The sequence below is a fragment of the Dipodomys ordii genome, unplaced genomic scaffold (assembly GCF_000151885.1).
Source record: "Dipodomys ordii isolate 6190 unplaced genomic scaffold, Dord_2.0 Scaffold200, whole genome shotgun sequence".
In the NCBI taxonomy this organism is placed as follows: Eukaryota; Metazoa; Chordata; class Mammalia; order Rodentia; family Heteromyidae; genus Dipodomys; species Dipodomys ordii.
The window spans coordinates 2,017,669-2,027,528 of NW_012267416.1; positions in this window are offsets into that span (position 1 = coordinate 2,017,669).

Genomic DNA, 9,860 nt, shown 5'->3' on the forward strand with positions numbered 1-9,860 from the left:
TCAGCTCTTCAGCTCAAGGCGAGCACTCTACCACTTCCGGTTTTCTGGTGGTTTATTGGAGATAGTAGTCTCACGGTCTTTCCTGCCCGGGCTGGCTTTGAACCTCAATCCTCAGATCTCAGCCTCCTGAGTAAATTTCCTCTTCTTATAAGAATGCTAATTGTGTCGAATTACCTTAATGATGTCATTGTTAACTTTTTTCTTTATGCAGATCCTGGGGCTTGAACTCAGGGCCTGGGTGCTATTTTATAGCTTTTTTACTCAAAGCTAACACTTTACCACTTGAGCCACCCCTCCACTTTTTTTTGTTGTTGTTGTTGGTTAATTGGAAATGAGTCTTTAGGATTTGTCTGCTTGGGTAGGCTTTGATCCAAGATCCTCAGATCTCAACCTCCTGAGTAGTTTGGATGACAGGCATGAGCCACCAGTGCCTGCTTTGCCTGGCACATACTCTAACTTGATTTCCATCTGTAAAGGCCCTAATTCCAAGATTTCATTTTGAGGTTGAAGGTTAGGACTTGTTATGAATGGAATGACACCCCTCCCCCTTCCCACTCACAAGTTGGAATTTTATGCCCCAATGTGATGACATTAATTAGTTGGTGGGACCTTTTGGAGTTATCAGGTTAGAAATGATAGTCTAAGCATTCACACACAGTCAGACTAAAGGAGGATGCTCTTAAGGGAGGGACACAAAGGCGCAATGCCTACGTGCTTCTGAGCTTATAAAATAGTATTGATCCAAATGAAAGCCAGGAAATGGATATAGATTTCTTTTTTCCTTTGTTGTTGTTGTTTTCTTTTTATCTTGTTTGTTCACCTAAGGGGGGACACAGAAATGGAGGGACAAAAAGTAAACAAATGTAGCAGTGGTACTCACTGGATACTACATGGAAAATGAACTCTACAACTTGTGGGTGGTAGGGGCTGGGAAGGTGGCTCAGTGGTAGAGTGCTTGCCTTGCATGCCTGAGGCCCTGGGTTCGATTCCTCAGCACCACATAAGCAATAAGAAAAAAGCCAGAAGTGGCGCTGTGGCTCAAGTGGTAGAGTGCTAGCCTTGAGCTGAAGAGCTGAGGGACAGCGCCCTGGCCCAGAGTTCAGGCCCCATGACCGGACCCAAAAAAAAAGAAAAAAGAAAAGCAGCAAGGGCTCTTCCTGCCAATAAAAAAGACACACACACACACACACACACACACAATCAGCCAGGCGCATATGGCTCATGCCTGTAATCCTAGCTACTCAGGAGGCTGAGATCTGAGGATCACAGTTAGAAATCAGTCAAGGTAGGTCCATGAGACTCTTATCTCCAAGTAACCAGCAAAGAAAAAGCTTAGGGGCAGTGCCCAGACACTAAATTCTAGCCCCAGTACGCCCAGATGGGCACCAGTGTTTCACACCTATAATCTTAGCTACACAGGATCCTGAGATCTGAGAATCGTGGTTCAAAGCCAGCCTGGGCAGGAAAAGTTGTAAGACTTTTAGTTCCAAATAACTACCAAGAAAATCTGGAAGTGGAGCTGTGGCTCAAGTGGTAGAGTACCAGCTGTGAGCAAAAAAGCTAAAAACAACACACAGGCCTTGAGTTCAAGCTTTAATACTGGCACAAAAAAAAAAAAAAGAGGGCTGGGAAGGTGGCTCAGTGGTAGAGTGCTTGCCTTGCATGCATGAGGCCCTGGGTTCCATTCCTCAGCAGCACATAAGCAAAAAGAAAAAAGCCAGAAGTGGCGCTGTGGCTCAAGTGGTAGAGTGCTAGCCTTGAGCTGAAGAGCTGAGGGACAGCGCCCAGGCCCAGAGTTCAGGCCCCATGACCAGACCAAAAAAAAAGAGCCTGAGCTTGAGAAATGAGAACTGAATTCCATCTCGGGAAATATAGTAATATAGCATTTTCCCCCTCCTCTTCCTCCTTTTTGATTCCCAAATGCCATTAGCATTTTATTGTGTGTTTTTACTAGCTATTACTTTTTGCAGATTTTGTTATGCAGACATTATCTCAATTTTTTTTTGTTCTTTGTTTTGTTCCTCCCTCCACCTGTCTTTTTTTTCTTTTGCAATCCCAGGGCTTGAACTCAGGGCCTGGGTGCTCTCTCTTAGTTTCTTTGTGCTCAAGGCTAGCACTCTACAACTTTGAGCCACAGCTCCATGTCCAACTTTCTGGTAGTTCATTGGAGATAAGTCTCACAGACTTCCCAGCCCAGGCTGGCTTCAACCCTCACTCCTCAGATCTCAGCCTTCTGAGTAGCTAGGATTATAGCCATAAACCACGGGTAACTGGCTGCTTTGCTGTGTGTGTGTGTGTGTGTGTGTGCGCGCGCGCGTGCGCAGCCTGGGCTTAAGAAATGAGAAGCAAATCTCATCTCAGGAAATATAGCAATATAGCTCTTTTTTTAATCCTCTTCTTTCTCCTTTTTGTTTGATTCCCAAATGCCATTAGCATCAAACCCCACCCTCAGCCCTGTAGCCTTCATCCCATACGATTCTTGCAAAAATCTTACAGGATATGAACTATTCACATCCCCATTTTATAAATGAATAAATTCGCTTGACATCCGTGGCTCATGCCTATCATCCTAACTACTCAGAAGACTGTATCTGAGGTTGATTGAGGTTCAAAGCCAACTGGGCAGACAAATCCAAAAGACTCTTAACTTCCACAAGAAAAAAAAAGCTGGAAGTAGAGATGAAGCTCAAAGACTTGAGCTAAAGAAACAAACAAATAAAATAACAACAAAACCAAGCAAGAGCATAAAGCCCTGAGTTCAAGTCCTGGTACTGGCACACAAATATACACACACACATGTATACATGTGTATATATACACATAGATACAAATTGAGGCTCAAAGAATATGAGGAAGGGCCAGGGGACAGAGCTAAAAGTTTAATCTGGTTTTTCCAGGGCACTGTCCCTGAGCTTCTTTTGCTCAAGGCTAGCACTCTAACACTTGAGCCACAGCACCACTTAAGGCTTTTTCCTGTGTATGTAGAACTGAGGAATTGAACCCAGGGCTTCATGAATGCTAGGCAAGCATTCTACTACTAAGCCACATTCCCAGCCCTTGTCATATCTCTTTCATCTGGACTTCAAGGGTCCATGATTCTCCTCCTGTAGCCCAAAGCCTTAGCCACAAAGTGATCTGGTGTGAGTGGGAGAGGAAAGCACTCTTGTGAACCTTCAATGGTGAATTTGCTTAGGAGCCTTTTTAGCAATTGCTAAGTACAGATTAGAGAACCATTAATGAATTAATAGATGAATAAATGTATCAGTCACCAAAACTAGCTACTTTTGTCACCATATCACCCATCTGCCAGGCATGGGCTCAGCTTTTGAACAACGAATTCTCATTTCTTTTCCTGTTTCCCCAAACCTAACTTCTAAAGTTGGGCGTATTATAATTCTTATTTTACCCCTGGGAAAAACTGAGATACAGGTCCGCCTGAACCCCAAAGTTCTTGGTCCTTGGACTTGCAGGTATCCAACCTGGCCCACAGTGAGGCTGTTTTCCATTGATGCTTGGATCACCCAGAAACCCTCCATGTACAGTGGGGGTTGAATAACAACAGAAACAAATGGCTGGGCGCTGGTGGCTCACACTTAAGAAATCCTAACCACTCAGGAGTCTGAAATCTGAGGATTGGGGGTTCAAAGCCAGCCGGGGGAGGAAAGTTCATGAGATTCTTAGCTCCGATTTACCATCAGGAAACCAGAAGTGAAGCTGTGGCTCAAAGTAGTAGAGTGCTAGCCTTGAGCAAAAGAGCTCAGGGACAGCACCCAAGTCCTGAGTTCAAGCCCGACTGCTAACAAAAGAATAAATTGTTCAATGTTTCCATCAAACCTCCCTTTATGTAGAGGTCTGTAAGATTCCTTTTATCCAGTGCCTGGCACACAGTAGGTGCTCAATAAATATTTAGGGGGAGAGATTGGCCTTCTGGCCCCTCATGTGAGCTCTGAACATAAACTTCAGCTCAGAGCACTTTGAAGTGTTTCCTTAAGGGACAGCTGTTTTCTTGTTATCCATGACCCCATCCCACCCCCTCAGCTCCTTTTGGCCCCCTGGGCCCATCCAGGCCAGGGACCTGGGGCACCCCCCCCTCTCCCCCTCAGCCAGAGCCTAGAGATAAGAATGATGGATGGCCAGTAGCAGGAGCCAGTCTAGCGATTCCAAAGCCCCTCGGAATTTGACTGGAGAGAGTAGGGGAGGGGTGCGGGCAGAGTCTCAAGTGTCCCTATCTCCCGAGGGATCTGGACCCTACTGGAAGCTTCAGCACCCCCACCAGGATGCCTTGATCTCTGTCCATGTTGACATGGATTCCTGTCGGCATGTGTAAGACACCAGGACCGTGGAGCTGCCGGGGAGGCTTCCGTCTGTCTGTCTGTCTCCAGATCAGGCTTGCTTCCCGACTTATCACTCCAGCTCCATCATGAATCGCTAATTAAGAAATTGATTGACATGCCAGAGGCTCACAGCCTGTAAGCCTAGCTACTCAGGGAGGCTGAGATTGGAGGATTCGCAGTTCAATGCCAGCTTGGGCAGGAAAGTCTGTAAGACTCTTATCTCCAATGCACCACCAAAAGCTGAAAGTGGAGTTGTGGCTCAAGTGGTAGAGTGCCAATGATGAGTGGAAAAAGCTCCGGGACAGTGGCCAGGCCTGGCTGTGCAAACCCCAGGACCTTCTCTCCCCCAAAGAAAAAGGAAAAACAAAAGAAATCATAATGTCCAGGCCTCATTCATAAAATACTTCAACTCTGCTGAGATCCCAAGTATCCAAGAGGAATCGGCAGGGGCTGAACACAGGATGGATGGCGCCTGGATGGTTAGGCAGACACAGTTCTTAGATTCAGGCAATAATGAATGCTGGTTTGTTTGATTTAAAAGCAATGATCTGGGCTGGGAATGTGGCTTAGTGGTAGAGTGCTTGCCTAGCATGCATGAAGCCCTGGGTTCTATTCCTCAGTACCACATAAACAGAAAAGGCCAGAAGTGGCGCAGTGGCTCAAGTGGCAGAGTGCTAGCCTTGAGCAAAAGAAGCTCAGGGGCCATGCCCTGAGTTCAAGCCCCAGGACTGCCCTTCACTCCCCAAACAAAGCAATGATCCCCAAGCCAAATGATTCAATATGTCTTAAGAAAATGGGAGATCCATCCACACTAGGAGATATCTATATATATCTATATCTATAGATATATATCTATAGATATATAGACTATATCTATAGATATATAGATAACTAAACTGTAGCTTAGGTTATAGTAGCCTTGCCTTCCAAATATGCTTCACATTTGGTGAAGCATATCTTTTTTTTTTTTTTGGTTCCGGTCATGGGGCCTGAACTCTGGGCCTGGGCGCTGTCCCTCAGCTCTTCAGCTTAAGGCTAGCGGTCTACCACTTGAACCACAGCACCACTTCCAGCTTTTTTCTTATGTGGTGCTGAGGAATCGAACCCAGGGCTGCATGCATGCAAAGCAAGTGCTCTACCACTGAGCCACCTTCCCAGCCCAAGCATATCTATTTTTATTCTCCACCAACTCCAGGGTAATAGTGAGGCTTGGCAGTACTCAGTAATGATTGGGTGCTGGGCACTGATGGCTCAATTGTGTCATCCTCGCTTACTCAGGAGGCTGAGACCTGAAGATCATTGCTCAGACCCAGCCCAGGTGGACACATCCGAGGGACTCATTGCCCATGAACCTACAAAAAGTTGGAAATGGAGATGTGTCTCAAGTGGTGGAGTACCAGCCTTGAGCTGAAAAGCTAAGTGAGGAGTTCAGGGCTCTAAGTTCAAGTGGCATATCACAGGAGTCATAATTAATAACAATGATTGGGTAAGCGAATGAATGAATGTCTGCCATTCAAATCCACTTTTGATTGTGGAGATATTCATTACATCCAATGCTTTACCAATAGGAATACAGTAAGCGTTTCAGAATTTGGGTTCATTGTTGAGCAGCAGTGACTTGTGTAGCTCCCTAGACCCCCAAAGATCACTATTGAAATCCTGTGGTCAGAGCTAAGGCTTGACTTTATAGATGGGCTCTGGGATCCTGGGAAAGGTCAATAGCTTCCTCAAGGTCACTGAGCCCATTCAAAATGGACTAGAGCTTTGGGGAGAATTTGAACTTACCTTTTAATGCTTTTTTTTTTTTTGGTAGTTGTGGGGCTTGAACTCAGGGCCTGGGTGCTGCCCCTGAGTTCCTTTGCTCAAGGCTAGTGTTCTACCACCTTGAGCTGCAGTACCACTTCCAATTGTCTGGTGGTTAACTGGAGATAAGAGTCTCACGGATATTCCTGCCCAGGATGGCTTTGAACTGCTATCCTCAGATCTCAGCCTCCTTAGTAGCTGGGAATATAGGTGGGAGCCATCAGTGCTGGTCGAACTGTTCAATGATCTGTGTGTGTGTGTGTGTAGGTCCCGGGGTGTTGTCCTAGGGCTTTTTTTTTCTTCCTTATTCATAAAGTTAACATTCTACCAATTGAACCACAGTTCTACTTCTGGCCTTTTTGTTGTTGATGTTGGTCTGGGCCTGGGTGCTGTCCCTGAGCTCTTGAGCTCAAGGTGAGCAATCTGCCACTGAAGCCTCAGTGCCACTTCTGGTTTTCTGGTAGTTAATTGGAGATAAGAGTCTCATAAACTTTCTTGCCTGGGCTGGCTTTGAACCACGGTCCTCAGATCTCAGCCTCCTGAGTAGCTAGGATTACAGGTGTGAGCCACCAGCATCTGGTCTCAATGACCTTAATTAAATCCACCTCAACTCTAGCTGTGGCACCATAAGAAGTGTGACTTTAGGGTAACAGTGTGGCTGAAGTGGCAGGTGTCTACTAAAAGAGCTTGAGAGGAAGTGGCGCTGTGGCTCACATGGTAGAGCACTAGCCTTGAGCTGAAGACCTGAGGGACAGCGTTCAGGCCCAGAGTTCAAGTCCCATGACCCGAAAAAAAAAAAAAAAGAGCATGAGACCCTCCATTCAACACCCCCATACTGTAAAACAATAAAAAATACATTTTAAAAGGGGGTGACTTTAAGAGCCATTCTGAATCATTCACCCAGAAAAGTAAGACCTGCCCAAACCAGAAATCTGGGATTGTGGTCCCAATGCTAAATGATTGCAAGGTCTCTGTAAACCACCTTTCCTCTTGAGCCTCAGTTTCCCTAAGATAGAACATTGAGCTAATGATTCTTGCCTAGATCTTGGAGTGAGGACAAGAGTTGTAAAATGGAGACACAGGATAGAAACTTTAGAATTATTCAGTCTAAAATGTAGCCTTAAAAAAATGTATTCCATGGGCCTGGGAAGGTGGCTCAGTGGTAGAATGCTTGCCTTGCATGCCTGAGGCCCTGGGTTCGATTCCTCAGCATCACATAAGCAAAAAGAAAAAAGCCAGAAGTGGCACTGTGGCTCAAGTGGTAGAGTGCTAGCTTTGAACTGAAGAGCTGAGGGACAGCGCCCAGGCCCAGAGTTCAGGCCCCACGACCAGACCCCCCCAAAAAAAATGTATTCCAGGGGCTGATGGCTTATGCCTGTCCTTCTAGCTACTAAGGAAGTGGAGATCTGAGAATCATGGTTCTAAGCCAGCCTAGGTAGGAAAGTGTTTGAGACTTATGTCCAATGAGCTAGCAAAAAGCCAGATGAGGTAGGGGAGGGAGGAGTCAGGGAGGACTCATTATCTTGCTCATATAACTGTAACCCCTTTATACAGTATCTTTACAATAAAAAAAATTAAAAATTAAAAAAAAAGCCGTATGTGGAGCTGTACTCAAATGGTACTGTCAACCTTGAAGGAAAAAGTTAAAGGACAGGGCCTGGGCCAGTACTAACACACACATACATACTAAAGATATGTTTCTACTTTTTTAGAAGATGAAATCAAGTTTCATCTCTATATAACTTACGTTGAGTAAATTTGCTTAATTACACAACGGTGACAACTTTCACTCAGCAAATGTCAATTAGCAGTTGTTTCCCAGGAGTTCTGGATTTCAAAGGAAGGAAGGGAGAGCTATAATATATTCTTGCTATATTCAGTTTGTTGAAATAGTTTGTTCAGATTGGTAAAAACTCCAAAGAAAAATTATTTACATGTGAAGTATGGAATCTCAAAAATTATAAACAAAAGGATCAATACTGTTCCAGGGGGAATTTTTATTTTGTTAAAGCAATGGTCATATATGATCCATTTACAATAGTAAAACTACAAATAACTCAATGGGAAAAAGAAAAGGTCTTTTTTTGGGGGGGGGGTCTGGTTGTGGGGCCTGCACGCTGTCCCTCAGCTCTTCAGCTGAAGGCTAGCGCTCTACCACCTGAGCCACAGCGCCACTTCCGGCTTTTTTCTTATGTGGTGCTGAGGAATTGAACCCAGAGCCTCATGCATGCAAGGTAAGCGCACTACCTCTGAGCCACCTTCCCAGCCCAAAAGTTAAGTCTTAAAAGCAGTAGTGAATAACAAATTAAAACAAGGAAGCCAGGCACTGGTGGCTTATGCCTGTAATCCTAGCTACTCAGGAAGCTGAGATCTGAGGATAGCATTTCCAAGCCAGCTTGGGCAGGAAAATCTGTGTGACTCATCTCCAATAAACTAGTCAAAAAAATTCAGAAGTGGTGTGGTGGCTCAAATGGTAGAGCACTAGCCTTGAGAAAAAAGAATCTCAGAAACAGTGCTCAGGTCTTGACCTCAATCCCTAGGACCGGAAAATCAAACAAAAAAAGGGTGAGTCCTGAGTTCAAACCCCAGTACCAGCACAAACAAGTGACAAGTCACTTTCCACCTAGCTTTGCCTTCTTCCTCTCTGTCTTGGAGAGTAATTGCATGGTTCTTTCACCTAGTGCCTGCCCTACCCCTCCCCACCCCTACCCCCACCCCTCAGCAAAATTAAATCCTTCTCCTTCTGATAAGAGTCCTGGATCCTGTGACAAAACCAGAAATAACTGGTAAAATGCCTGGCTACAAGGCCCTCCATTCCCATAGGAACTGACAGCTATAGACCTAAGAGTCTAGCTGTGGGGTCAAAGGGCATTTGGTAGATTTGTGTGTGTGTGTGCATGCGCTCGCATGCATGCTCATGCACATGTGCACACACTAGTCCTGGGGCTTAAACTCAGATCCTGAAAGCTGTGTCCCTGAGCTTTTTGTACAAGGCTGGCACTCCACCACTTTGAAACACAGCACCACTTCCAGCTTTCTGGAGATTAACTGGAGATAAAAGTCTCATGGAGCCCTGTGTTGGTGGTTTACATGTGTAATCCTAGCTACTCAGGAGGCTGTGATCTGAGGATCATAGTTCAAAGCCAGCTTGGACAGAAAAGTCTGTGAGACTCTTATCTCCAATTAACTACCCCCAAACTGGAAGTGGAGTTGTGGCTCCAAGTGGTAGAACATTAGCCTTGAGCAAAAAAGCACAGAGACAGTGCCCAGGCCCTGAGTTCAAGCCCCAGGACATCCCCCACCCCTGCAAAAAAAAATCTTATGGACTTTCCTGCCCAGCTTGGCTTTGAGCCACAGTCCTCAGATCTCAGACTGACTTTGAGCCATGATCCTCAGATCTCGGTTTCCTGAGTAGCTAAGATTATAGGTGTGAGCCACTGGTGCCATCCTTTTGGTGTATTTTAAAGCAAATAACACCACTACTATAGGAAAGCTATTTGCAGTCACATCTGGGCCAATAGATTCATTTTTATTTTTTATAAAAGGGAAGCTGGGCCAGGTGCTGGTGGCTCATGCCTATAATCCTAGCTACTCAGGAGGCTGAGATCAGAGGATCACCGTTTAAAGCCAGCCTGGGCAGGGAAGTCTGTGAGACTCATATATCCAATTAACCACCAGAGGGCTGGGAAGGTGGCTCAGTGGTAGAGTGCTTGCCTTGCATGC